The sequence below is a fragment of the Phalacrocorax aristotelis genome, chromosome 5 (assembly GCF_949628215.1).
Source record: "Phalacrocorax aristotelis chromosome 5, bGulAri2.1, whole genome shotgun sequence".
NCBI classification, from domain to species: domain Eukaryota; kingdom Metazoa; phylum Chordata; class Aves; order Suliformes; family Phalacrocoracidae; genus Phalacrocorax; species Phalacrocorax aristotelis.
The window spans coordinates 5,815,275-5,843,142 of NC_134280.1; the positions used below are offsets into that span (position 1 = coordinate 5,815,275).

Below are 27,868 nucleotides of genomic sequence, written 5' to 3' on the forward strand. Positions count from 1 at the left end.
GGAAATGAAAAACTGAGGGCTCATTGAGGGGACTGGGATTTGAACCAAAAAATTGCAATATTTTATTTCAAAAGGCTGAAGTGCGGATAGAAGCAACACCAATGCTTTTCTTTAATTCTAACGACGCGGCCGAACAGTTTGTAGAACAGCAAGCTATTAAGTTCCAGCACATTGTGCACCGAGAGCCTCGTGCTGCTGAAGTTGCCAGAGGACAGAGCAGCTCGGCCACAAAACCCGCTCATGTGAGGCAGAGGCTGTCAGGGATGCTGCAGGAGGACGTGCTGCAGCTCCGGCATCGGGGCAGGGCGCCGGGGCAGCACCGGCACTCGCCGCACCTGTGGCTTTCCCCTCACGCGTGTGAATCCAAAGTGATTTGCAGGCACTGGATGGTTTACAAGAGGGGGAGGCTGCTGCACTTAGTCCACGTTATACCGTTTTCAGCAATTAGTTCAAGATGATGCTGGTAATTGTGCTGTGAGGACCCTGCTACTTGAAAACAGCCCAATTCAGTACCTGTGTGCCCGCTGGAGTGGCTGTGCTTAAGAACCAGACGGCACTTGAGAACATCTTCAAGCTCTAGTGCTTGCTCCATTTTATCCATATCTCTTGATTCATTTCTTCAGCTGTGGAAGTTTCTGTACTTACACGGAAGGTAAAAGCTGTCTTCGTAGAGCTGTCTGGCAGCACAGCTTTCCAAGGTTTTTTTTTTTTTTTTAATGTTACTTGAAGCACGGTGTGTGCTTTTCTGCCGTGCAGAACTGATGCCTCTGTAGCAGGATGGCAGCATCTGCACACACCTGGGCTCGTGCTGTTGCTGTATCATCGTTATAGAGGTATCCAGGTGGTGGGCTTCAGAACAGTTTGAAAGATCCACGAGGATCCTTCTGAAATGGTAGCTGAAGGCAGGAGTCCTCTGTCAGGATTTGGGATAAATGTGGTTTTTTTCACGGTCAAGACGTAAGCTTGATAGAAACAATTGTAGCTCTGCCTGGAAGCAAAACATCCTCTTTCCGTGGTGGACTTGCAGCTCGATGGAGGGTCATGAGGCAAATGAGTCGAGGAAATAATGAGGTTAAAGGGCTGTCAGATTAGGGGAGGTTTTGAACACTGTTCTATCTTCAGACATTTGCCCAGGGTTGCCACAGATTGTCCTGTAGCATTTTCTTCCGGAACAGGACAATTCTGTCACTGCAACTTCACAGCCTGATGTAAATCTTGCTTAGGTGATCAGCCTTGAAAAACCAAGGCAAGGTGCTCTTCTCTCAAGCATTGAGCAAGAGTGTTTGCTGCAAGAGCATGGAGGACTTAAAGGGACTAAACATTAAATGCTGTCTTAAACTTGTGCATCTCTTGTTAAGCGGCCTTCTCAGGGTCCTGGTGGCACAGTCCTGGCTGTTTGTCAGGTATTTCCAGTAGTCCAGGACAAGTCAATAGAGTTACTTAAGCTCTTTGCTTTCTGTAACTTCTGGGGGACTTGAACAGCTTTAAGGGCTATTTGGAGGACTTTTCTTTGGCCAATACCCTGTGTGAGTGGAATGTTTAGTCCTGGGCAGCAGCCACTGATTTCTGCTCTTCATGTTGATAAGCTCTGTCTCTTGATGACTCAGTGGGGATCTTCCCTCTTCTGCTGGCTTCCTTCTCGCCTCAAAACCATACCTGTCTTCCCCACCATCCCTTTCCTGTGTTGCTCTTCTAGCTCTGTCCCTGGTGTGCACCGTGTGGAGGTCGGGGTGGGTCTGCAGTGCTCTCCAGGGGCCAAGGAGATGTTGCCATCAGATACCTGGAGGATTATGGCAAGAATGTGCAGGGTGTGCTCCAGATCTGTCATGCTGGTGGCTGTTGGGAGGACAGGGGCTATCTTGTCACCTTGAGGTGTGTAGGTGGGAGAAGCCAATGGGCTGTGCTGGGCCATGCAGGTAGTCAGCACCATCTGCCCTCCACAGAGAATCCTGCTGCTGGACTTCTAGGAAAGATTCATAACTCCTTCAAAAATACTACTAAAAAATATCTTTGTAGGTCAATTTGCCATAGATTTCCACAATGAAAGCATGGCTTCTTATCTAAAATCAAATGTAAATGTGTTTTTGCAAAGTCTACCTTCTTATGAAGCGTTTGTCCTTGGCCATGGTCCATCCAATGTAGCATCCTCTCTGTGCCGTCAGATTTGATGAAGCAGATTACTTACATCTTCTTCACTCTATGGCGATACACCTGGACCACAGCTCAGAGACACCGAAGCGTTTTATTAAAGTCAGTGGCATGTAAAAATGTATTGCTGAACTACCGTAGACAGAGTTCTTTGGTGGACTGAGAAGAAGGAGTTGCCGCAGGGGTCTGATTCACCACTCCACTATGATTCAGTTGAAATTACTGGAGTCACAGAGATGTCAGACTGGGGTGGCACAGTGCTGAAACTGGTCCCTTGCCTCGCACTCAGAAACACAGGGTCTGCATTTTCCAGTTGCTTTATGATTTTACCACGTCAATGCTGAGCAAGGGGAACAGGTGCAGATCTCATTTCCTGTTGTTATCAATAACAGTGACAGTTCATAACTCCCCGGTGAGTTAGATAATATTTTTGTTCGTTTTTTACTTTTATATAAATGAACAAAAAGAACTAGCAATAAGCACACAGTAGTCAAGAGCATCCTGAAGCTCACCACGTACAAAATTTATACAGTGATCACGGTAATAAAAATAAGTGAATATTCCAGTTTAAATCCACTTTTTACTTTGTTCCAGCCCACCTACGTAGCAAAAAATACTTCTCCTAGCTATGAGATAGATGGAACTTTTTAGAAAGATACAGGGAAAACCAGTAATTGTTCCGGTCAACGATGACATTTGTCATATCCTGTTTAGTGAACTCAGTCTCTTTACTGGTTCAAAATGTTGTTTGTGAAGCCCTTGATGTCTGATACATTGATTTGTCCATGTAAAAAGCAGAAATACCTATCATTTACCAAAGAGCAAAGTTTCCCAGCAGGTATTCTAGCTGGAGGTCCTTCTGGGCCACATGGTGACAGTGCCTTTAGCTGCAACCCAGAGGATGCATGGAGAGGGACAGGGGAGGCTGCATTTTGGCCTCATCCTGCCACAAATCCATCCCAGGGACTGGGAATGGCCACCAGGTTCCCACATCTAAGCAAAACCTTAGAGATTATGCTTGCTTCCTTCAACGTCAGCTCCTGTAGTCCCTTACTTATGGAGAGCATTGTTTATATAAGGAGCTGTCTCTCAGGTTAAAAAAATAGCTTATCTATAAATGTTGTGATTTTGATTTAATAACATAACTGACACATTCGCTGTTTAATATCCTATTCCACACTGAACAAAGTCCCTAGACTCATCATGCGCTGGTTATCTAAAGTAATAGCAAAATACATTATTTTCTGTTTTAAAGGTCTATAAAGCAGATATCAGCTGATTTTAAAGTAAAGAAATCATGGTCTTCCCAGTTCTGTTCGATGGCAATTCTACAGAAAAATTTTTCTTTCTCTCAGATGAATTTTTTTCCCTGAGAATGTTTATTGTGGGGATGGGGTTTGACTTCTTTCTCTGTTTAGGGCACTAGTACAAGTCATGCTGTGCAATGTACATTTTGCGTGCTATTCTGCTTTCACAAAAAGCTAATGAACGTGAGCGTTTGGGATTCATTGGAAATGGCCTGCTTAATGTGATGCTTCTGTAGCAGATACAGTACTTTCCAAAAGTTACTGCTTCTCCAGTCCTTGCAGCTATTCCTATCGTATACACGGGGGAGCACTGGCAAGGACATGTAGTACACTAGCTTTTTTAGTGCCAAAATGACTATAATTGATCTTAATTCTAATTTATTCTCTGCACTAACATTCAACAGAAAGACAAGCTCCAAATTCTGACTTGTGGCAGCATCTTCATTAAGACATGAGTGAGGAATTTGGAGAACTTCAGTGCTTGGGACACTTCTTAACAGACATTTCTGAGTATTTCCATGTCGGCCGGAATCTAACCTGATCTTACTCTTTCTGAAGCCTACAATGATTTTCGTATTAAATGCACTGGCTCAACATTGGCTGGTAATAAAGGAAAGGGTGATTGTCCTTAACGCTAAACCTTTCAGCCCAGATCATAGTAAAAGTGGTGTTAGTGTGATTAAGAAGAACGAGGCCAAGACTATTTATCTGCTTAATCTTAGAAATGAGATAGCACAGATCGCAGTGCAAATGCTGGGGCTGCAAGATCAGCACAGACATGCTTTTAAAAAAATGTATGTTAAATTGTCTTGTTGTCCGTGAAGAACACTGCATGAATGTATTTGTCCCATCTCTGCTGTGAAGGCAGTGAGAATGAGGGAAGCTCCGCCATCATACCATGCGGAGAGAGACCCAATCATCCTCGGCTGGGAAGTTTTCTGGGCCCCTCTCAGAGGGGATTTGGGGGACAGAGGTAAAACTCAGCAATTATATCGCTGCTGTGCTTTACAAAGGGAGCAGACCATCGCTATTCCTCTGCCCTCTTGAACCCATCATTTGTGGAACCAGTTCAGTTTTAGGTCAGCAGCTTCATTCACCCAGTCCCAATTTTCATCCACTTCAGATACCAAAGCTGTGTGCTGCCAGCTCCCTGATGAATCCCTCATTCTTTAATGTATCAATCTTGATAATTCCTCTGTGAAGTTAGGAAGAGCACAGAAATTTTAATTGTGGCATTAAAAGCCACCTAGATCCTTGTACTGAAACCCAAAGGTACCTGTGAGATTTCTAAAAAATCTTGTATCGGGAAATCTGACAGGGAACTGAATCGGCATCCTTTTCATTACAGACTATTGCTATAATGATTAAAGCTTCTTTTCCTCATCAGACACAGCATATTTACTGTGCTATCCATTAGGGAGATAATTGCTCCTGGAAGATATGCCAAAATACCACTTTTTTGATGTGTGAATGTTCACAGTCACCTGTATAAATAGCAGTGGGCTGCTAGAGAAAACTGTATTGATGCTTTTGCCTTTACTTCTGGGATTTAGTTGATTTGCCTTTCATGATCAGTGAGAATTTTGCAGAACTGCTTCCCCAGAGCAGTAGCGCCTGCGAGGAGCAGGGGGACAGTGGGCGAGCGCTGCAGTCCTGGGGAACTGAGCTGTCAGTCGGAGCTGATACCTGTCTGAAACCGTGAGCTTAGATAAAAAAATCTTCAGTGTCTGCAACAAGTTTTATTTCTAGACCCATACTTTGAGGTGGAAGAGGGGCAAGGATCTGAGAAGAGTTATCTGTTATTGTTGCCCCGTATGCTGCTGCCCAAAGTAGCGATAGATGCCAATAGGTTTCCAGTAGATAATTCAATGGTAACTTTCTTCTGAGCACTGCAGCGTGGAAGCCTTTGAAAGAAAGAGGTTAAGAGATAAGTAAGTAGGACTGGAGTTGCTATTATTACAGCTATTTTTCTTTACTTCTAATACATGTCATCCTCTTTTATTAGGAGCTGACTGTTGAACCAGGAAAACTGGTGCCACAGAGTAAAAATGATACATAGGCAAGGAAGTATCATTGATAAGTGATCTGAATGGTACTGACCTTTCAGAAAAATTGGATAAAAATATACATGTCTTGAGTCTTTCAAAAGTAAAAGATCACCTGCATCCTCTCATTATGCACAGAGAGCACAAGTACTTCTAGCAGTGACAAGGAAAACAAAGCTGCTGCGGTCCCCACCTTAACCTCCCAGCCATGGGAACTGGTATATCAGGCCTTGTGTATCACTAAAATCACAGCTCTCACCGCACCAGGGAGCTGAAAAGAGAACAGAGAATACCAGAGGTGTCAAATTTGAGTGAATGGTACCCAAATCCCACTTGTGTCACTGTTATGCTCTCAGTATGCTATTCAAATATCAATTAATTAATGTTTGCTATTGTGTGTGATTTAACCATATATTCAGGGCTTCTTTGTTCACTTAGCAGCAATAAGATGTCACTGCAAGATCTACTGAGAGGAAAAGTCAATTTTTAGGTGCAGCCTTGTGAGCTTTCAGTGATTTCCTCTAAATTTGCACTGGTGCTCTCCCAAATTCACACTCCCATCTTTCCTGGTTCTCCATACCGATTGGCACCCATCCTTCCTGTTTCACATATGAGAACACAGTATTTGTCTTAAACATTATTTTTTTCATATGTTAGATTTTGTAAATACATTGTTTTATCTACCAGTCTGTTTATATGCATTTGGTGTGAAACTTGCCTACTTCCCTTTTCATCTCCGTAAACAAGGTTTGTGCGTCCTGCTCTGCAGAGGCTGTTACTCTCAGCCTTCCAGGACTTTGAACAGGGAGTTTTTGGCTGAGATGTCTTTTTGTAAGCTTCTGCTTGGCTGCAGCAAAGAAGTCTGGGGAAAAGACATTAGGTAGCTAATAGCAGCTTGCTACGTCTCAGCTTTCTGGTACCTTAGGAAAGAATTCTGTTTAAACTAGAATTTTCAGCAGTAGATGCATCCTCTATCAGCTGAATATAGGTTGAACAGAGAAGGTTTTAGTCATATACATCCCATTCTCTAATGTACCCTAAACATGTATCTACAGGAAGAAAATGTAGGCGATGAGGCTGGGGATGAGTACAACAAAGCTTCTTAAACTTCTTTGTGTGGACATTATGTAAGTAGTGTATACAGGCACATATAGATGCATCTATATACACTTAGATAAGCTTTATATTAAGGAGTATAGCTAGGGAGATTGGTCAAATATGGCCCTTTAAATGCCCTGTTTGAAGATGACTGGTTGCTTTCTGCCTGCACACTGGCACAGGGATACCTGCGCCCCTGTTCACAGGAGGCACAGAGGAGCCTGTGGCTGGCTGAATGCTGGAGTGGGGCTCCCCGAGGCATGGGAGAAGACTGCTGGTGGAGAAAAATAATTTACACAGGAAATAACATTCCTCAAGAGACATACAGAAATACCAAAAAAATAACTAAAGATCTCTAAATCATCCAAACATGGAGTTTATTCTTCTAATAGAATCATAGAAACATAGAATCATTTAGGTTGGAAAAGACCTCTAGGATCATCAAGTCCAACCACTAACCTAGCACTGCCAAGTCCACCACAAAACGATGTCCCTAAGCGCTGCATCAACATGTCTTTTAAATACCTCTAGGGATGGTGACTCAACCATTTCCCTGGGCAGCCTGTTCCAGTGCTTGACAACCCTTTCCGTGAAGAATTTCTTCCTAATATCTGATCTAAACCTCCCCTGATGCAGCCTGAGACCATTTCCTCTCATCCTATCACTTGTTTCTTGGGAGAAGAGACCAACACCCACCTCACTACAGCCTCCTGTCAGGCAGTTGCAGAGAGCGATAAGGTCTCCCCTCAGCCTCCTCTTCTCCAGGCTAAACCCCACCAGCTCCCTCAGCCGCTCCCCAGCACACTTGTGCTCCAGACCCTGCCCCAGCTCCGTTGCCCTTCTCTGGACAGGCTCCAGCACCTCAAGGTCCTTCTTGTCCTGAGGGGCCCAAACCTGAGCCCAGCATTCGAGGTGTGGCCTCACCAGTGCCGAGCACAGGGGCCCCATCCCTGCCCGGCTCCTGCTGGCCACACCAGTGCTGACACAAGCCTGGGGGCTGGTGGCCTCCTTGGCCACCTGGGCACTGCTGGCTCATGCCCAGCCGTCTGTCAGCCAGCACCCCCAGGGCCTTCTCCGCCGGGCACTTCCCAGCCCCTCTGCCCCAGGCCTGGAGCGTTGCCTGGGGTTGGTGTGACCCAAGGGCAGGACTCGGCCCTTGGCCTTGTTATACCTCATGCAATTGGCCTCGGCCCATCGATCCAGCCTGTCCAGCTCGAGGCCTCCGCAAAGCCTTCCTTCCCCCAAGCAGATCAATGCTCTTGCCCAGCTTGCTATTCCCTGTGAACTTACCGAGGGTGCACTCGATCCCCTCTTCCAGATCGTTCATAAAGACATTAAAGAGAACTGGCCCCACTGCTGAGCCCAGGGGAGCACCACTTGTGACCGGCAGCCAACTGGATTTAACTCCACTCACCACAACTCTGGGCCTGGCCTTCCAGCCGGATTTTTACTGCACAAAGGGTACGCCTGTCCAAACCATGAGCAGCCAGTTTCTCCAGGAGAATGCTGTGGGAGACGGTGTCAAAGGCTTTACTAGAGGCCAGGTAGGCAACATCCACAGCCTTTCCCTCATCCACTAAGTGGGCACCTTGTCACAGAAGGAGATCAGGTTGGCCAAGCAGGACCTGCCTTTCATGAACCCCTGCAGAGTGGGCCTGATCACCTGGTTGTCCTGTACATGCCATGTGATGGCACTCGGGATGATCTGCTCCATAGCCTTCCCAAGCATCAAGGTCAGGCTGACAGACCTGTAGTTCCCCGGATCCTGCTTCTGGCCCTTCTTGTAGATGGGCGTCACATTTGCTAACCTCCAGTCAACTGGGATGTCCCTGATTAGGCAGGACTAATACTCAGTAACTTTGGAGAACTTAAGAAGAGCTTATTTCCAGAGAGTGCACAGTGTAGTGTTCTGCCAGGTAACTCAGAGCTGTCTAATTTCCCTTTGCTGTTTTGTTTATTTCTTTTTTACACACGTATCCAAACAAATACTGAGAAACTTGGAATGGGGAGAGAATTTGGCTATGCGCTGGGCTTTGCGTTATGCTAATAAAAAAATCAACGAACTGAGGCATTAAAAGATGGATTTTCTTTTAAATGAATTAGGTTGGATTTATGTGAAGTTCCACATCACAGAACTGCCAGGGTTTCTTCTGTGAACCTGGAACCTGTTGTTCATATGGAAGTGAAAGCCATGTGTACGTGAAGGTGGTGGAAATTTTTCCTTTTGGCCTTCAGCAGTTGTCCTCTGGATAGCACAGAGCAGAACTGCTGAGGTCTTGGGGTTGGCCAAGGTCTTTGTCTCTATTCTATGATTCTGTGATCCTATTATTCTGTATTTCTAATACAGGGAATGGAATGCCAGTTTAGGGGCCTGTCTTTCGCTAATCAGGGGAGGAATGCTAGCAAGGAGACTGGGAGGTTAAGGGGAGCAGGTAAGAGTTAGGGAATGAAAGGAGAGCCAAGAGGGCTGCCGTCAGCTGACGCTGGCTGTAGTGTTGGTTTGGGTTGTTGGAGATGGTATGTGAGTCGTGGTCTAGGAATGGCTGGAGATTGCGTTGGAAGTCTGACGATGTTTTGGGCTGATGTGTACAGGCCATTCTGTCATTTTCTTGGGGAAAAAAATTCCTTCGCTTCCAGATTGTTAGTGAAAAGAAAAACATTTATTTTCCTACTCAAGCCCTCCCTATCAGGATGTTGGGTTGGTGAAAATTAGCAGAGGCAGCAGAGGTCTGGTGTAATGACATTTTGTAAAGGATTGGCTCCTTAATAAAGTGGAATTAAAAGCTGATTTAGGGAATCATCTCCTAAAGAAGCAGCAGCAGGAGGGATTGACACCTACGCATGTGATATAAAACGATCCTTTCCCCAGCTCCTCATACAGAGGTCTGAGAGCACCTGAGCAATCACCTTACTCCAGGTGCGAATGCAGGTGTTTCAACAGCACACTAAAAAGTAGAGAGAGAAATAGCAAAAAGCAATTGTGTTTCTGGGCACAGGTGGTATTTTCAGGAAGAGAAAAGTAAGTCAAAATGTACCAGTTCTGTTGGTAAAGGGAAGACTCTGGCAGTTGTGACTTGCTCCAAGGCAGTTCAAGGTCTGAGCATCAGGGTTCTCACCTCTCCTCCTGAGTAGGCCACACAAAAATGGAGCCTGTTAATTTACATTAGAGACTATAATGTAAAATGAAGGTACAAATCCAAACTGTTAGGCCAAGTTTTTTAATCTTCAGGTTCAATTTAACTTAAACTACCTACTGAAATAGTGTTATGTGAGTAATTAGCAAATTAATAGTTCAGCGTGTTGTGCAGAAATGTCAGCCCCTAGAAATGTCACTGCTAATTCTTTACTAGCCTAACTTTTCATTTTTAGACCAATAATTTTGTCTCCACTGAGAATGTGCTGTCTTGATGCTGAATAATGGAACAATATTTATAAGAATGCTAGAATTTCAGCATTTTGAAGACAGTTTAATTGTCATTAATTGACACTTCACGTACAAACGTACATTTTTTAGCCAAGGTGATGTTATTCAGCCTGCTGGAGGCAAGGGAGAGGTTTGCATCCCACCTTCAACTGCCACAGCTCCCAGATTAAACAGCAGAGAGGTTTTGATGCTTCAGCCATCCTGAGGATCTGAAGCATCCAGAGACGTGACCAGCACCTTATGGAACGACCCACTGTTGGCTGTCAGCCACGTCTGGGGCTGTATCAAGAGCAGGCAGCTTGCAGCCGTGGCCCTTATTCAGAGAGCTCACTGACGGCGTGTTCCCCAAGGTGACAAGGGTCCACCCATTCGTTACACGCTGGCAATATTTTTTTTTTTTCCTTTAGCCATTCTCAGACAGCCCCTTTAAAAATAAGGCTCAGGACGCGGGAGCACGGATCCGGTGGCATCCGTGAGTAATGCGGCACTTACTTAGTGCTTTAAGTGCCCCAGCGCTGCCAGTCAAGCGGCGCTGGTACGGCCCCGTGGATGGTACGTGATGTATGTGCTGCTGTTCCTGCCGCTCCCGAGGAAGTAATTAGATCACCCGAAGGGCACGTCGCTGGGTGTGTTGACTGCACCGCTTGAAGAAGGAACAAGACATCTTATTCTCCTTTAGGCCATAGTAATGCATGCTACGGTTTGTGCTTTATTGTTACGTACTGCACTCTGGGATGAAAAAATCAGCTTTGGTTTGCTGTAGGAACCCAGTTGCAGAGCTGGAACAAACTGTTGAGGGGTGAGAGCGTGGATCGTGTCTTCAGTTTCTGTAGAAATCTGTTTTACCTGGATTGCAAAAGACATACTGGGATCTGGTAACTCGGCAAGGAGTTCAATTCTGTTGCAAAGCGTGCAGTGTTATAAAAAAGCAAATGGATAATGAAAATACTGTATTACATTGCATTATACCTACCAGAAAAAAATGCAAAATGAGGCATGCTTTTCCATCCTGGTACCTGCCATTTAAAATTAGTTACTCCCCAGTTAGCATTCCTTTTTGTTTGGCTGGATAATTAGTTGGCTATTTTGTCTTGTTAGAGCAAGTACGAACAAATTGATCACATTATTTTCAAAATGCTTTGCTTTCTTAAAAATAATTGAAAAGCTAGGCCCACAAAACCACCATCAATACCCATATTTGTCTAATTTAAAGTTTTATAGGAACTTTTCAGGAGCGGAAATGTATATTAAGATGACTTTTTGATGCTGATGAAAGTAAAACTGGAGTTTCCTTTCGTGTATTTTTTCAAGCTAAGCCTCTTTGTTGCATACTCTCCTGTGAGAAGTATCTGAAGGTTACTATGAGATAAACACAAATGGCTGGTAACTCCTTTTTCAGCTGTTTTATCCTAATTAAAATCCTGAATGTCTTTTACTGCATAGTATTTACTTAACTGAGGTTTGCCAACCCAGAGTAACAATTTCCTTCAACTGTTTCAGCAATTCAGCTTAGTTTCCTTTTGATCACAGAGGAGCTACCCAGTACACAGTTCATCTGCATACCACAGATTATTTTTTTTCTTAACTGGTGGGAACTTCTCCTGGTGGATCGACTCTTTCAATAGCGATTTGGACATTATTGTAATTACACCTCATATATAACCTATCACATCAGTAGGAGGAAAAAATTAAGAGAAACAGCCGTTAATTTTGTTCATTCAAATTGTGTTTGCTCGCAAGGAGACAGGCTATTATTTCTTCTTACAAAAGCCATAATGAGAAATTTTCTGAGCTGATTGTTCGGATCAAGCAAAGGGCAACGTGCATTTGATTAAAGTCCACCTGAAGCCTTGATCCCAGGCGTATCAAATGGGAAAACAAACTCTCTTTCTAAATCCTAGAACATTTAGGTAGACACTGAGCCAATGTCAGTTGGGACTTTTTATCAGAAAAAAAAAAAATTGTAGGGCTAGATTGGCTGGAAAGGTTAAAGCTAAGTGAGAGAAAAATCCCTCAAACCGAAGAAGATCTGTTGTGAGGACTTCATACCTTGAAAAGCACCACTGAAAAGACCCAGAAAATCTTTTCTTGCCTAGGGTAAATGCCACTTAGTTTTTGTAAGTTCATTTTATATTCACTTTTTAGAGATTATTTCCCTCCTGCATTGTTAGTAGCTTTGTTTCCCCACACGCAGCACCAGGAAAATAACAAGCAATATGAAATTTGTAAAAATGTTAGCCAGTCAGCTGCCCCTTACTTGATTATATCCATAATGTCCCTGGGTAGACAAGCCATTTCACAGGATCCGATCGCTGAGGTAGCAGCAGCAGTCTGCGAGCTCTGGCAGCGTGTTAATAAATCCCACTTTTCCGGTGAGTTATATATGAGCTCACGTTGAAGTCACTTGGAGTTTTGTGAGCTGATCAATGGCAAGATTGGACTCAAAAGCCAAACGAAGAGGGGAAAAAACTATTCTGCTGCTTCGAGTATCATTGCCATGAGGAATAAGAGAAACTTTATATTGTGTTGTATGACTTGCCGCACGGAGTAAATTATTCTAGTATCAACAGCGGAGTTTTGCTGATGCTGAAGACTGTGTGAAAGTTACAGAGAATACGTGAAGGTGACGTACATCAATCCCAAATGTTTACTGCCAGTAACATTTGCAAAGAAAGAGGCAAAATATTTCACGTCACAATGCACTCAGCGGAACTGCTCACCCCTGTTGGGCTGCTGCCCTTTGTCCCTCAGAGATGTTCTCACGTGGATTTTTTCCCCAGGAAGAAGCTATCCACAGAAGTTGAGGGAAAAGGTGAACAAAAAAAGGATTGCTCTTCAAGCCTAACTTAGCAAGCACTCGTGCGGTCTTGCAGTGCTGCAGTTGTGCCCTTGCCTGGTGTTACCCTCCCTGCTCATCGAACGGGGCTGGCGGATAAGATCTGTGACAAGATCTCAAGAGATAAATTGGTGCAACTCTAACAGTGGGATCATGAGCACCATTAGCCATCCTGGTACCCTTTTATTTAATTTACTTTGCTATCTTTACTTTGTCTAATCTACCTAATTAAGTCTATAAAAATCAGCTGATCTCTTGTGAAAAAAACCCGCTGTTGGGGCTCAGAGTGTGTTCTATGTGTTTTCTAAAGAAAAAAAAGAAGAAAAAAGTAGCAAGCAAGCTGAAGTATCAGGTAAAGGACTGGTAAGATTGCTGTCTCTTGAGTTAGAAACTTTCCCATCTATGAAAAGGCTAAGGGGACGGTCCACAATTTGGGTGTTGTAGTTTAAAAGGACTTGACTTCGCCATTCAGTACAGAAGTGGGTCAGTAGAAAAAAGCAGCTACTGCAGCATCTACTTCACCAGAGAGATCTGGTCTACTTCACCAAAGTACTTTTGATATTTCTTGCCCCGGTTCTAGTCGGTGCAGCCTGCGCAGTGGATCTGCATCGGAGCTCTGATGGCGGGGCAGGGTTGTGCAAGGATGCACGCGAGCCCCGTTAGAGGCAAATCAGGAACGTCACCGTATTTTCTCTAATAACCCCTGTTATTAGATCATGCAGTGTTGCAAAGGCTCGGGACTGAGCTACTGTCTTTGAAAAGCAGAGATGGAAATGCTTCCTCTGCAGGACTTCTGTTGCAGAAAGAGATGGGGGTGGAGAAGGGCTCAGCTTGGCGGGCTTGCTTTGCGCTAAGAGCTACGCAACATGGTACATCTTGTTTTCTGGCTAGTCTGTATCCTGGCGGAAATGTCTATGCTTTTCAACCTGATCTGCCTGCGACTGTGAGAATTTGCTTGTGGTTAAATGAATGTTTGTTTTTTTTTTTTAAGCTGATACTTTATTTGGTGAAACCCACAGTTTTTACAGATACAAAAATATTTGTGAAGCCAGCTGGATTCTTCCCTTACTTCCATCTATTTCAGCATAAACAATTTTGTGTGCATGAGAGGACGTTTGGGAAATATTAATTAAAAATTGAAAAAGTAAGGTTTCCCGAAAATGTCTCTGGCTCGATAACGAAAGAAGGGGAAGGACACAGTGTGTTGTGTCTAGTGTGTGTGTCTCAAAGCTGTTACAGCATTTGTTACTGACTTGGATATTTCCTCGTACACTTACAGGAAAATGAGAATATACATGTGTAACTGCATCATCTTTAATTTCTACCTTTGAGTTTAGTTGTTAGCGTTCATTGCTCTGTAGTCTTTTCCCAGGTTTTTTTTGCAAAGGACAGTTAGTGTGTGAGAAATGTTGAGTGTTTTTGTAGCTTGATATTTGAAGTACAAGCGGCTTTACTTGGATGCACTGGATCATGGAGTATGTTTTGTTCTCCGGTGAGGTGTCTGCTCCCATGCCCAGTGAAGTCTTTGCAAGAACTTCTATTGATCTGACAGACTTTATTATTAGGATGAGATTATGATCAGGAGGACGATGAGTGAAAAATAATAATTTTTTTTTTTCATAAACATGATTATAAATTTAAAATTCATGTCCCAATGATATTCTATTCATAGTCTGAGATATTAATTTTAAATTCACTGCTTCAGTGATTAATCTTGCCTTAAACAGATTTGCTAGAATATTGAAACCCAGGGAAAACAAAGGGTCAAGAATGGACTCAAAAGAAATTCTTTTAGGAATCTGGATATTTCTAAAATAGTTACTGTTCTGGTTCTTAGCACTATGTTTTTTCTTTCTAAGTGTTTGTTTTGCCTTGTTTTTAAACTTGCTGGTTGATTTGTAAGTGAAGGCAATGGGAGTTTCTCCATTAACTTCACTGAACTATGAAACAGGCACCGCCTGTCGTTGCATACATCAACCCCTCACTTTAGTTGTAGTGTCGTTATTTTTTTGAATGAAACAAAATAATAGCTCTGCAGGGCAGCTGATCACCTTATTATTCTCCATAAATCTACATTACTGTCACACACAAGAACTGCCTTTCTGCCAGAGAAGAGATTCGATTAAGAGGCTGCCAGAACAAATGTACCTACCCTGCATCCCAAAGTCAGACACATTTGGTTCCAGCAAAATACAAGAGCAGCTTTCTCAGATGAAGGCCCTAGGCTTGTCGCCATGTCTACAGAGTTTGCTTCAGGAATCAACAGCTGAAGTGACTTTTTACTGCCCTGATGGATCATAGCTCACTTCTTCTGTGTGTAGACAGGGATCATATTGTCATAGGATAGAGCTTCTTACAACAGATGATAATGTAGTTTTGCTTTGCTGGCTATTTACAAAAAACTATCTAAATGTGTTACCTCTTGTTTGGTGTAAAAGTTTCCTGGTACCTCATTACAAGATATCTTAGTCTGAGATGGGATCATGGTAGATGATAACCCAAAAAATACGGAAAGTAAGGTATTTTTTGGGAGCCACCTCTGAATAGGGAGGATTTGTTCAGGTGCCCTGTGCTTCCCACAAGGGTCCATTTCAGATGCTTTTCTGTGGTCTTCCTTGGAAATAAAACCAAACAGAACGTCTAAACCAAGAATTCTCCTTAAGAGTGTCCCATATTGGTGACAGGGGAATTATGTTTAAAGAACCCTATACATTGTAATTAGTTACCAGCAGTATATTAAAAGTCTATTAGAATCACATCTTTAAAAGTTTGTATTTAAAAAGAATTTCAGCTTTCTATTTATTTATGCATATGAGAGTTAAGTTCTCGCACCTACAGTCAAAACTTAAAAGACTGATCCAGGATCTGATTTTTTCTTATTTATTACTACTTCTACTTGTCAACAAGGTGGGTTCTCCAGGGTAGCAGACATCAGTCACCTCTTTCAGTAGCCTTTTGTTTCTTATGTGCAATGTCTAAAGGCAGCATAAAGGCTCCTTGGAATCTAATACTTAGGTTATCACTTTGGTGTATTTAGTAGGCTTTTCAGAGCTTAACTTTACTTTTTTTGTCCCACAGCAGCAAAAATCGGTGCCGTCTGCCATCGACTTTTTCCACACTAAGAGGTCTCGTACTTTTTGAGTCTGTAGCTCTGTAGGTACGTGCATATGCATTTTCTGCTAACATCTCTGTGACGCTGTTAGTGACCAGCTTCACTCAGGTGTCACATTGTTCTTCTCTTATTATTTCTTCTGGTGTTAGTTTATTATTGATTCAAGTTTGCTCATTTTGCTCATTTTTAAAGTTGTTTGTGACATTGTCGAAGTAGTCTAGTTACCTTCTGATAAAATTACTTGTATTTCTCACGCTTTCCTGACTTTTTTTTGGGGAGGAGAGCCATCGCCTTTTTCCTGTGTGCTGGAAGGTGTGGTTGGTAGGGAAATTAGCCGTGTGCTGCTGTAAACTCAAGGTCATCAAATAAAGCTGCTGTTTAATAAGAAAATCAGCCTTTGCAGGTTCATAGCAGATTCATATCAGTACAGAGCTCATTCTGCACCCATTTTTGGTGCAAGTGTCTGAGTGCAAAAAATGACAGGGGTTGGGAGTGGTTGTATAACTGAAATGTAAATAAAAGATGCGGGTAGGTGTAAAAAAAATAATACTTGCATCAGATGTATTAGAATTAGGGTATTTAAAGGGAAAGTGTTCTGTAATGCCCTACCTTAAGGAAAAATTAAGGAAATCCTTCTGCAGCAGTGCGCATCAGCATACAACGGAGTTTAACGGCAGCAGATGCCAGTAATTGTAACATTACCTGCGTGGCGTGACAGGCAATTTAAGGCTAAGCCCAGATATTGATGGTCTTTGCATGTGAGCTTCCCTTCCCTGAGTACCCTGGGGAGCGATGAAGATGTGAGAAATACCCTAGCCTCTTCCCCGAAACACTCTCCCTCTTGGGAGTAATTAAGCACAGGGAGGCTTGGGGAAGCGTACGGACCTGTCCATCCCCCTGTCCACCCTGGTGCATCTCTTGCACCAGCCATTTCCCATGCAGAGCATGTATGCACAGTGTAAGAATGATTTTGTGCTAATCAAAATATGGTACCTGAGGAAGCCTTTGAGAGCTGGGGTTTCTAGCAGCGAAGGCGGCTTCAAGCCTTCCAGAAAGCCTTTGGGCACAGCAGGTATTTTATAATGTTTGTCAGCTATCTCATCTCCAAAGCTCCAGCAGAATTGGAGACACAGTTTGGGGAAAATCAGTTTGGTCCCAACAAGCCAATTTAAAATAATTTTAAGGGTAAAAAGCAGCGAAGAGCCTGTGTTGATCTTGTTGTAAAAGGCATATATGTCATACCTGCCACGAGCTCTGCTAAGCTTTCATTTCTCGGAACCTTTGGAAGTAATTGTTATTACAGGTATGGTAAAAGAGCAGAAGAGCTCCCCTCAAGCAATATGTAGATATTTTTTTGTCCCAGCAAATGACTATATGAGGATTTCTTTGGTGAGATGGAAGATTTATTTAAAACAGACTTCTCCTCTGGTAGCTCGTCTAAAGAAAACGATACTGGTAGAGGTAAATCAGTACAGGAGGATACATTTGAAGTCTTTTCTTTTGCCTCCTAAAATGCCATTGCAGGGTGTGGGCATGAAGCTGTAGTGCTGCAACGTGGTGTATGTGCTGGACCTCAGTTACACGTAAAGCAGCGGAGGTGGTAGCAAGTGGCGTGTACTCCAGGCGTAAGTACTCCAGGTTCTCGACTGTTTTTTGCACCTTCCTAAAACAATACAGAAAAAGGGACAATATTATTTCAGAGTAACAGCACATGGCAAACCTGCAAGAGTGAGTACGCTAGGGCCTCTTTGGAGGATGATCCCCATAACCCCTCTTTCTAGAAGAAGATCTTTGTGGAAGAGTTCTGCGTGAGCTTTGCCTCCATCTGAAATCTCATCTCCTGCTCTGGGGTTTCTCTGCCAGCGAGCTGAGAATCTGCCAACTGTTACAGAAACAAAAACTCTTTCCAGTTCACTTCACCCAGAAATAGCCTGCTGTCTAAATGCCTTCCTAGCCCAGCTTTCGCCTCTGTAGTTTAATATCCCCCCCCAAATTCTGTGGGGAGGGTCCTGAACCTGCAAGGTATTTTCTCCTGCAGGTCTGGCCTCGAGCGCCCTGCTGGGTGGGCTGCAGGATGCTGTGCCACGGCCTCCTTTCAAGGCACAGGGCACAGAGGCTGCTGCAGAGAGAGGTCAGAGCACGTCGTGGCAAGACATCCAAGGGAAATGCAGCTTCATACGCTCTCAAAGACAAAATCTTGCAAAGGCTATCAAGGAAACGGATATGTAATATCTCAATTCTATTTTAAAGCTCTCAGACAATAAAATCACACTGAATCCCTGGCCTGATAATCACATTTCAACCAGAGGGAGACAGAGGAAAAATACTTTATTTCTCAGGAAAAAGTCTGATTATGCTGCTGATATGCTGACATCCAGAAATCCTCAAAAAGCAGGCAATAGACACTAGAGGGCAAAACGTTGGGTTGCCCGTTTAGTTTACAGAAAGCTGGATTTAAAACAAGTAGTTACCTGAACTTTTACACGTGGATGTATGCACAATGCAATGTACTGACAGGCTTCCCAAAGTGGATTCTGCAACACATAATTTGTGTGTATTATCTCTGTGTTGTGGACAGAACAGGGTGTCCGGATCATGTGTCACTGCTGGATCTGGCTCAGGGAAATAGGTGCAAGGATTTTCTTTGATCAGGCCCAAATTACTGGTGTGATTGCTGTTATCTGCTTAAATGAGAGCTTGCGTAGCAGCTGACGGATTATTGAACGGAAACATAGATGAATGGGTGAAAGTTACTTGAAAGTTTGAAACATTATTGTTATTTCAACCTCCTCTGATAAGAAACAGAGCTTTTAGGGGATTTTTAATGCATTTTCAAATACAACTTTAAGTCTTTCCCATTTAGTTTTAGCAACTAAATACATTAGTTCCAACAGAACAGAACATATCTACTAGATATGCTGAACCCGTGAGCTCCCCTCCTCGTACATCACTGGGAAACTTTGTGTTGGGAGCTCAGGGATCACATATGACACTATTCCAGCTACCCACATCAAAATTTCTTGATTGCTTTACAGACTTGGCTTACTTTGCAAATCCTGCAAGTACATTTCAATCAAGCTTGAATTTGACTTAAAAATAAAAATATTTCATCCAAGAAATTGGATTTTTCAATTTATTATAACTTTAAAAAAGATTCAAGCTAGTGTGGATGACCCAATATAGTATGACTATGATGTTTTAAAAATCATCAAAGCAATTCTTTCTTATCCTGTGAATTTACTTGCAAGTTTGACCTTACTTGCTACATTTTCTACACGTACTGCAGTGCTTTAACCACGTGATTTCCAGTAATCTTTCATGGCTATAGCTCTGCTTAGAAAGTCAGATGGGTAATTGCATTTCAGTGATGTCACTTTTCTTTGTATCAACTTAATCTGAAAATGAAACACATTGAAATTACAGGGAAATTGAGGGTGAAGCAGAAGCTCTTTTTTTCTGTGGAAAGTATTTAAGATTTTTATATACATCTCACAAGCCTGTTAAGAGTTGCAGTAGACAGAATGGTGTTTCCCTCTTCATCTGTGAAATTCAGAAAACTGTAAATGATAGTTCTTATTTGTATAACCTTAGCATTGTAAGGAAATGATTACTGTATGTGCTGTGCATGTTACCGCTCTGGCATCCCCATGGCTGATAAATCAAAATATGGCTTTAATCCACATTCAAGTGAGTCTCGGGAAAAGAGATGACTGAACTTATTAAGACTGTGAATGAAGTTAGAAGGACCTGTGATTCCACCACCACATGGAGAAGTGGTTTCTGAGGTTTCTAGGAAGGATTTCTACTTCTTGATCAAAGCTCCAAAAGCAAAGTAGAAAAAAATAATCTCTTCCTTTTTGCAGGTGTTATGACTCTGTCCTGAAATTACTCTTCTTAAGCTCCAGTCATTGTGTAGGACCCCAACACTAGTGGTGAAAGTCCTCCGCTAATCAAGGATCTTGCTTTTCAAAGCCATAATAAAGAATGGTAAGGAGTGTGGTATCAGAAATTCAGATAAATACAGCCTTGATCATCTCCTCAGATTCTCTTCACTCTTTTCCTGTGTGTTTCTGGCACCAAGACAGAAAAAAATACCAGGTTTTTTATTAGAAAAAGTCAGATGCAAAGTACAGTGATTAAGTGCTGAATTTTACGTATTAGGAAGCTTAAAACCATAAGCTCTAGCAAACAACCTACTCTCCATACAGATTTTGTACTTGCAGTTTTCACTTACTGCATGGTTTTGGTCCTCTGAATAGTTTTAAGTGTTATAATTACAACTCTGCTAAGTGCATGTGTTTAAAGCCACAGCCCTTGAGCCATGGTACCCATGAACCTGATGTTTGCAGAGGTCTCGACCCCATTAGTTGGGCAAACCTGAGTGCATTTGAGTCACAGCCATGCTTTGGGGAAATCTTGATCTTATTCCAATATAATTAAGGAAATCCAGGCCACAGTGGTTCAATGTAAAGTGATTTATGCTCACTGAAGCAGCATTACAGGGGCCTGTTGATGAGGTGTATTAAAATCTCTAGGTTTGTAATCTGTGACTTTGATTGCTGAGCAAAACACTGAGAGTGTTGGGGTTGTTCAGCCTGGAGAAGAGAAGGCTCCAGGAAACCTTACTGCGGCCTTTCAGAACCTAAAGAGGGACTATAGAAAAGATGGGGACACTCTCTTTAGCAAGGCCTGTTGTGACAGGACAAGGGGTGATGGTTTTAAACTAGAGGAGAGTAGATTTAGACTGGATATAAGGAAAAATTTTTTACAATGAGGGTGATGAAAGACTGGCACCGGTTGCCCAGAGAGGTGGTTGATGCCCCATCCCTGGAAACATTCAAGGTCAGGCTGGACGGGGCTCTGAGCAACCTGATCTAGTTGGGGATGTCCCTGCTCCCTGCAGGGGGGTTGGACTGGATGGCCTCTAAAGGTCCCTTCCAACCCAAACCATTCTGTGATTCTAGGATTCTATTCTATTTGTGAAAGTTGCATTTTTTCCACTTGTAAAGACTATATTGTCAAACCAGATAACGTGTACTTCTGCAAAAACAAATTCTGCAAATACAGTTTGGATATAATATCTATTTAATGATTCACATCTTCCTATACTGCATTTTCTTGGCAGTGCAGCTGGCGCTGCAGGGACAGGCCAGCCGTGACCCTGCGATGTGACAGGGCAGCCTGTGCATCATGACCAGGAGCACACGTTGGTCACACAGTCCAACTCATGAGCTGGAGCTTTACTCTTTGGATCTTTGTCCAGCAACAGAAGAGTGAAATTTTGCATCATTTGCATGGCTCAAAGGACAGAATTGAAATTCCCACTAGAGCAAGGTCAGAATGATAAAAGTGACATGAAAGAGGGTCTTTTTAGAAGGATGTCATTGAAAAATTTGTGCTTTAGAAGGAAAAAATTTCTCAGGGAGTTGGTAATGGGACACGGATTGTATTTCCTATAGGTCACTGTCTCTGTTCCTATATAGATCAGTAGTGGTGGCTGAACATCATAACAAGCTAATAGCGGAGTTAGGCAGGCGATGTGAATGTACTGACTGTTTCGGTCTATTTTCTTGTGTGATTATTCACATCTCAAAAATGCCATCTTGCCTCTGAGTAACTGCTGTCCCCATTAGCACTGTAAACAAGGAGGTCAAGGACCGAACTGGAACAAAGGCTGAGCTATTGCCTCTTCTCAAGCTAGATTGAGCCTGGAAGCTCCCAGGGAAGATACAGTCACTCTGTAGTGAGATTTCCATCTGCAGGAGGCTTTTCTTAAAGGGCTAATGATCCAGCTATGTTTATACCCTGACATAAGGACTGATTAGAAATTAAAATAATGTGATGAATTGTTTAGAAAAGAGTAGTTCAAGCTAACAGAGAGAAAAAGCTAGGTAACTTTTTACCTAAGACAGAAAAATTGTGATATTATTTTGAAGGTGATTTTCTGCCTCTGTCTTGTAAGTAGCCTTTAAAAATTGTAATCGTATTTCTAATTTTATACATTTCTAATCCCATGCATTTTAGTTAACATTATGCACCGAAACATGTTTAATCCTATTCTCCCCTTCCCAAACACAATCTCGGCTTCAGGGCCCAATGTTTCCCCGATGGAGAACTGACCGGCACTTTTTAAAATGAGAACATCAAAAACCCACCATGAATCTTCCAGTCTCTAAAGCTGTATTTTATTAGAACACAAACCTAATAATCCAGGCAAAGGCAAACTCTGGTTTCCTGGATGACACAAATTGCATGTTAAAATTAACAACAACAACAACAACAAAAAAAAAAAAAAAAAAAAAAGAAAAAAAGAAGGGAACACCAATTTATTAACACCATTTATTTCCAGCCCAGTGACACTCGTAACCCTCCAGGTTGCTCCAACAGCACATTGTGAGTAAAAAGAATGAGTAAGAAGCAACACATCCTTTCTGACCCCAGTTGTACCCTATTACTGAAACACAGAACAAATGCTGCTTATCCACTCAGCTCCCCGCAAGCAAATTAAATGCTTCTACCGCCCATCCTCGATGGTAATATTGTTTATCTCACAGGGATGCCGATGAAGACACTGAGCACTGCACAGGACTGACCATTAGGTCTTTGGGAAAGACCTGCGTGCTGTACAGCTCAGCGTGGTGGTAGCAAAGCCCCCCTCCATCTTCTAGCATCCGCAGTCCCAGGGAAATGCTTGCTGTCCTTATTGATTGCCCGAGGAGAGTTAAGTGCTGGAAATAGAGTCGGCAGCGCTCCCGCCTGCAGCGAGGGGCCATGCTGCTCTCTTGGCCGAGGAATAAATTGGTACGTGAAGGCAAAGGTGTCAGCAGGACACTGCCACTTTGCAGATGTTATACAGTTAAACAGGGCTCGGGGACTGAGTGCCGGGATCCCCACCTTGGTCCGTAAAAAACTCGGTGATCACAATTAGCATTTTGTCTTCTTTATTGCAGACAGCACTTCTTTTCTCTATAGGTTCCAGATGTGCTCTGAAAAGGCATGTCAGGTCTACCTCTGGAGAGAAGAATATCTATGTTTTCAATGCATGTAGCTATTTCTCATGGTTTCTGTACCTGCGCAGCAGTAGATATTTTGGGTGGTTTCATATGGGAACCCTCAAATGTGGTTTTAGGATTTGTTTGGACCTGTTTGTGGATCTCCTTCACAGATGATGTGGTGATGGATGAAGCTGAGGGGTACGTGGGACATGGGAGATCTTCCTGGATCATGGCATGACCACAAAATCACTTTTATTAATTAATCAAACTCAATTTTAAGGTGTTTGGGTTTATGGTGTACTTTCATTTTGCCTCTGCAGTCCTTCCTGGGAGGCTGTCCCAGAAGATGGTGTCTTATAAGGAGCTGTCAACTTCTTAACCTTTGCTATTTCTAGACAAAATAGATAGTAGCATACTCCTTGGCAATGTCATCCTTAAACCTGAATACTTCTTTCCTCCTGCTGTCTCCTCCGTTTTCTCCCTGTCCCATCTAGCCTTACCTCGGTGTTTAAAGGTCTATGACATAAACCTGATTTTTTGGTTTCAGGTTAATTAGTAATATATTGGACCTAGTTTTTTTTAAAAAGGAAACCTCAGGTAAGAAATGTAACATCAACCTAAAGTCTAATTTTTATGTCAGTGTTATTTTGGAGTGATTCAGTACATGTGTCTGCAATGTGACTAGAAGGTTGATAAAGTAATTACCGTTTTTATGAATCTTGGAGTTATTATTCCCTTAGTACGAGCCCTTGTAACTTGTCAGCTTCAGGGGGAACATTCATCACAATTTTTTTTATGGTGACATGATATGAAAATGGCTTATGCAAGAAAATTCAGCTTACAGGTTCTAATAACTGCTTTCAATTTGTTCTTCCCATCAGCACCATTAATACGCAAATACGATACAAAATTATGATGTCACATTATAGACCAATTCACTATATTCTACTTTGCATATGATATTTGCTATTTTTCTGGGAAAATACAAAGCATATGGAAAAAAGTAATGATGACCCTAATTATTGTTCATCGTAACTGTGACAAAAAAAGGTAGAAAAGGAAAAATGAATGTTGGAGAAAAGAATTTGGCCTCTGGGTCAGCCACGGGCAGGCGTCCTTTTTAGACAACAGAAAAGTATCAATAATGCCCCTGAAAAGCATTAGTTTATTATGTATTGGTTTTCTGTTACATGAGTCAGAAGATCATATTGACACTCAGATTTTTGATTTTGTCTGATTTGCTCTGCTGTACTATTTTGCAATATATTTACATAAAATTATTTTTAAAAATAATATTCCCCATTTGCCTGCAGCAGTAATACATAAATAGGGTGTTATGATATTTGTATTTGTGTGTAAACTTCAACTTCTCAGTAAGTAAGTACAAAACTTTTAAAGTATTCAGATAAATGCTAATTTAGAATCCATCTTTAATCAGTTAGAAGCAAGTTCAAGGCAGCTGTGCAGGATATGCAGAGTGAGTGCAGCCGGCACAGAATTAGCATTTGAAAAAAAATTAGGGAAATATAAAACAAAGACAAGAGCGTTTCTGACTGCTAATCTGAGATGTCCATCCCTGCTCTCTGTGAACGCACAGACTGTGCTGTAAAAATAATTTGTTGGAAATATTAATAAGCAGTAAGAAAAAGTGATGTCAAAAACAATTCTGGAAACCCAGTCTGTAACCAGGGGTTTTAGCGACCTGCTGCTTTTTACATTTTCAGAACCACGATACCCCATCCTGGTGAGTTATAACCTTGACATGTTACTTAAAGATGTTTTTCTTGGGATAAGAGGAACAATGCAAGAAAGGCAGTGCAATGGGAAAGTTGCGGGAACTTAGAATCAATTTTGTTTTAAAACCATATATTAATATCATTTCCAGTTCTGTTTGTTTTGTTCTTTAATAGCCCCACTGGCAGGTGAACCGGAACGTATCTATCACCCTCTTCTAAGCTTCATCTGATGGCAGTGATTATAACTTTATAAACGCCATCACTGGATCCTCCCTGCAAGAGCTAGACACTAATATGAGATTTATGAAGTATTTAAGTACTTGGTCTAGAACTGAGATCCAACAACCACCCTTCATCTGCTGAGTTTTTGGCTAAAGGTTACCCAGACACCTATAGATCTGCAGTAGCTTCGTGTTCTTCTGGAAAGAGGTACCTGCTCAAAGTGGATGTAAGCTTCCCTCAGCATTATGAAACATGCAGGTACTGGGATCACACCATTATAAAACACACAGATACTGGAGTCATGCTGGCAACTGGTTTATTTACCCGTTCTCCTGCCAGGAAACCCCAAGGGCTGCTCCTGGCTGGGGTGAGGGAGCAGAGCCAGGAGGCACCGCAGATTCCGAGCAAAGCACTGCAGAAAATAGCGATTTCTTCTAACAGTCCCACAGTCTAGAAACAGGTGCAATTGCAACAGAGCAGCTAGTTCTTTTTTTTTTTTTAATTTCATGTGTAGTTCTCTTCTCTTATACAGTTTTTAAAAGACCACAGATAAAGTTACATGGCATCTTCCAAGATTTCATATTTTTTTGAGGTGGTAAAAGTTCAGGTCAGGTGCAATTAAAGAGAAGAAGAGTTCAGGTCAGCTGTGGTTAATCTGTTGCCTCCTTGTTGGACTTGGTGGAAAACACCTGGACCCTGTGAAGATTCAGGAGGCAAGGATGGCAAAAGAAAAGCATCAGCTTTTATGGTGCTGTAAGAGCTTCTGGGATTTAATGTGGGAAGAATGAATAATCAGAAATACAGAGCTGCACAGAATGAACAGGGTGAGTGGTGGAAGCTTAATGATACCTGGATAAAAATATACAGTTTTGGGGGTGAAAGGAGACAGCCATCTTAACTACAGGTAGCTTAGGGTCAGGAAGAAGTGTTGGTTTTTATGCTGAGCGAGGGTGAGGCTGGTAAGGGTCTAGGAAGTGAAATTGGAAAGGACACTTCTTTACAGAAGCCTTGAGGCAGTGATTACACTGAAAGAATAGCAAATTTTGTGAAAGTAAGAAAGGTAAGGCAGGAGAGATGGTCTCTGGGGTAGGTCTCCAGCATTTATGCCCTAGGGCCAAAGCCCAAGGGGGCTCCAGTAATCTCAGGTGCGAGAGCTGTTCTGCTGAGAATTTAATGCACTGATACTGTCCACATTATAAATTATTCTTGAAAATAGGTCACAGGTTGAACTTGGGAGAAGAGGCAAGATTATTTTCAGTGTTCAGGAAAAGTAACTTGGTCAGGTCTATTGGTGCAATAAATTTGCTATTTGCTTACTTGGGGTCTGGGGGAGACAAAGTGGATGTGGGCGGTGAGATGGGATGAGGATACAAAGGGATGATTTATTTTTATGGAAAACCTGTGCAAGCAAGCTTAAATATGAAACAGAAATATTCAAATTGTGTATCATTAGCCATAATTGAATGGTGACTTCTGAGTGCAGTACAGAAGCAGCAGCATAACAGCACCGTAACAACTGGAGATGCTGAAGTATGCAAAAGGAAAAAGAAAAAGCTTGCCCAGGTGTCACTAGGGAAACTTGGACTAGAGCTGGTGTTGACCCTGGCTTATGTAAGTGGCTTACAAAGCCTTGCAGAGCTGATTAGGTTTGCATCCTCAGAAATGCTTCTTGGTAGTTTCTTTGAAGTCAGCTGTTAAAGCACAGTGGATTTTGTATGACATGGAACTGGCTCTGAAGTTTACTTGTTTATTGATAAGGCTGCTTATGAAGAAAAATACTGTCTTGCTATCATTTGGAACAAACCGTATCAAACATACATAACTCTTAGAGCAACTTGGATTGAAAAATACCCATGTATGTTGTTCTGCTGTGTCAGAGAGCTTTTGCCAAATCAGCCTGTGTTCCTGGTCAAAGCAGAGGAGAATCATTTAGGTTCTTGGATATAAATGGATAGAGAAATGGAATTGACTGTCTACTTGAAAGTGATTTGTGTGTCTGGGTTATATCAATTCTCTGTTTCCTGAGGTTTGATGCAGCCGCTTTGAAAAGAAAAGAAAAGATAGCGTATTTCTTAGCTTCAGGCACAGTACGCTGTATCTATACACCTAGATAATAACTGTACACGTTTCCAGCAAAGATCTTTCTTGTATTTCCTTGTGTTTTGGAGAAGAGGAAAAGGTGGAAGGCAAAGAGGATGCTGAAATCAGTAATTCAGTCAATCTGGAACATATATGGGGCCCAATCCTAAATTTGGTTAGATAATGGTAAATCACCTTGACTCCCATGGCTGAATATTTTGGTTAACAGGTTCATTTCCCTGTACTTCTGTCTGTATATGTGGATACTCAGTCTGTCTGTTATGTAATATTTTTCAAGGTCTACCTTATATTTGCCTCGGCTACTTACTCCATTATATTAAAATAGATGTTTCTGGCGATGTCAGCAAAATGCCTCAGTCTAATCAGCATCACATAGTGCGTCTCTTCTTAATATGAATCGAGAAGCACTATCTGGTGTTGGAGGCTGACTGGCAGCTGCAGTGCTACTGTGCAATTTAAAGTCCCAGGGTTACGTCTCGGAGTGTTGTAGTGTTCCCTCGAGGCCCAGAACAATCTAAGTTGCTCTTATCTTTTTCCTACCTGTGCTATTCAGCACTGAGCTTTGTAGGCTGGGCTAATCAAAAATACCTTTGCCCAAGGGATAAGGTGAGTTTTGTATCAAGCACTTCCTTCCATTTAAAGAAGTTCAACTGACTGAGATATATATGTATATATTCAATATATATACACTATATATAATATAATGTAATGTATATATTATATATATAAAAATTAAAACAGAAGTAATGGGAGAATTTCTTCACCAAAATATCTGAAAACTTCTAAGAGGTTCCCATTCCATGCACTGTTGACAAAGGAACAACCTTCAAATGTAGTCATATCTT

General features: G+C 42.2%; 1 protein-coding gene across 1 annotated transcript in view; it reads left to right on the forward strand.

The window, feature by feature from the left end:
* The window catches only part of LRP1B (LDL receptor related protein 1B), a 762,836-nt gene that overhangs the window by 118,961 nt on the left and 616,007 nt on the right, over window positions 1-27,868 (forward strand). The gene's annotated exons all lie outside the window — the stretch shown is intronic.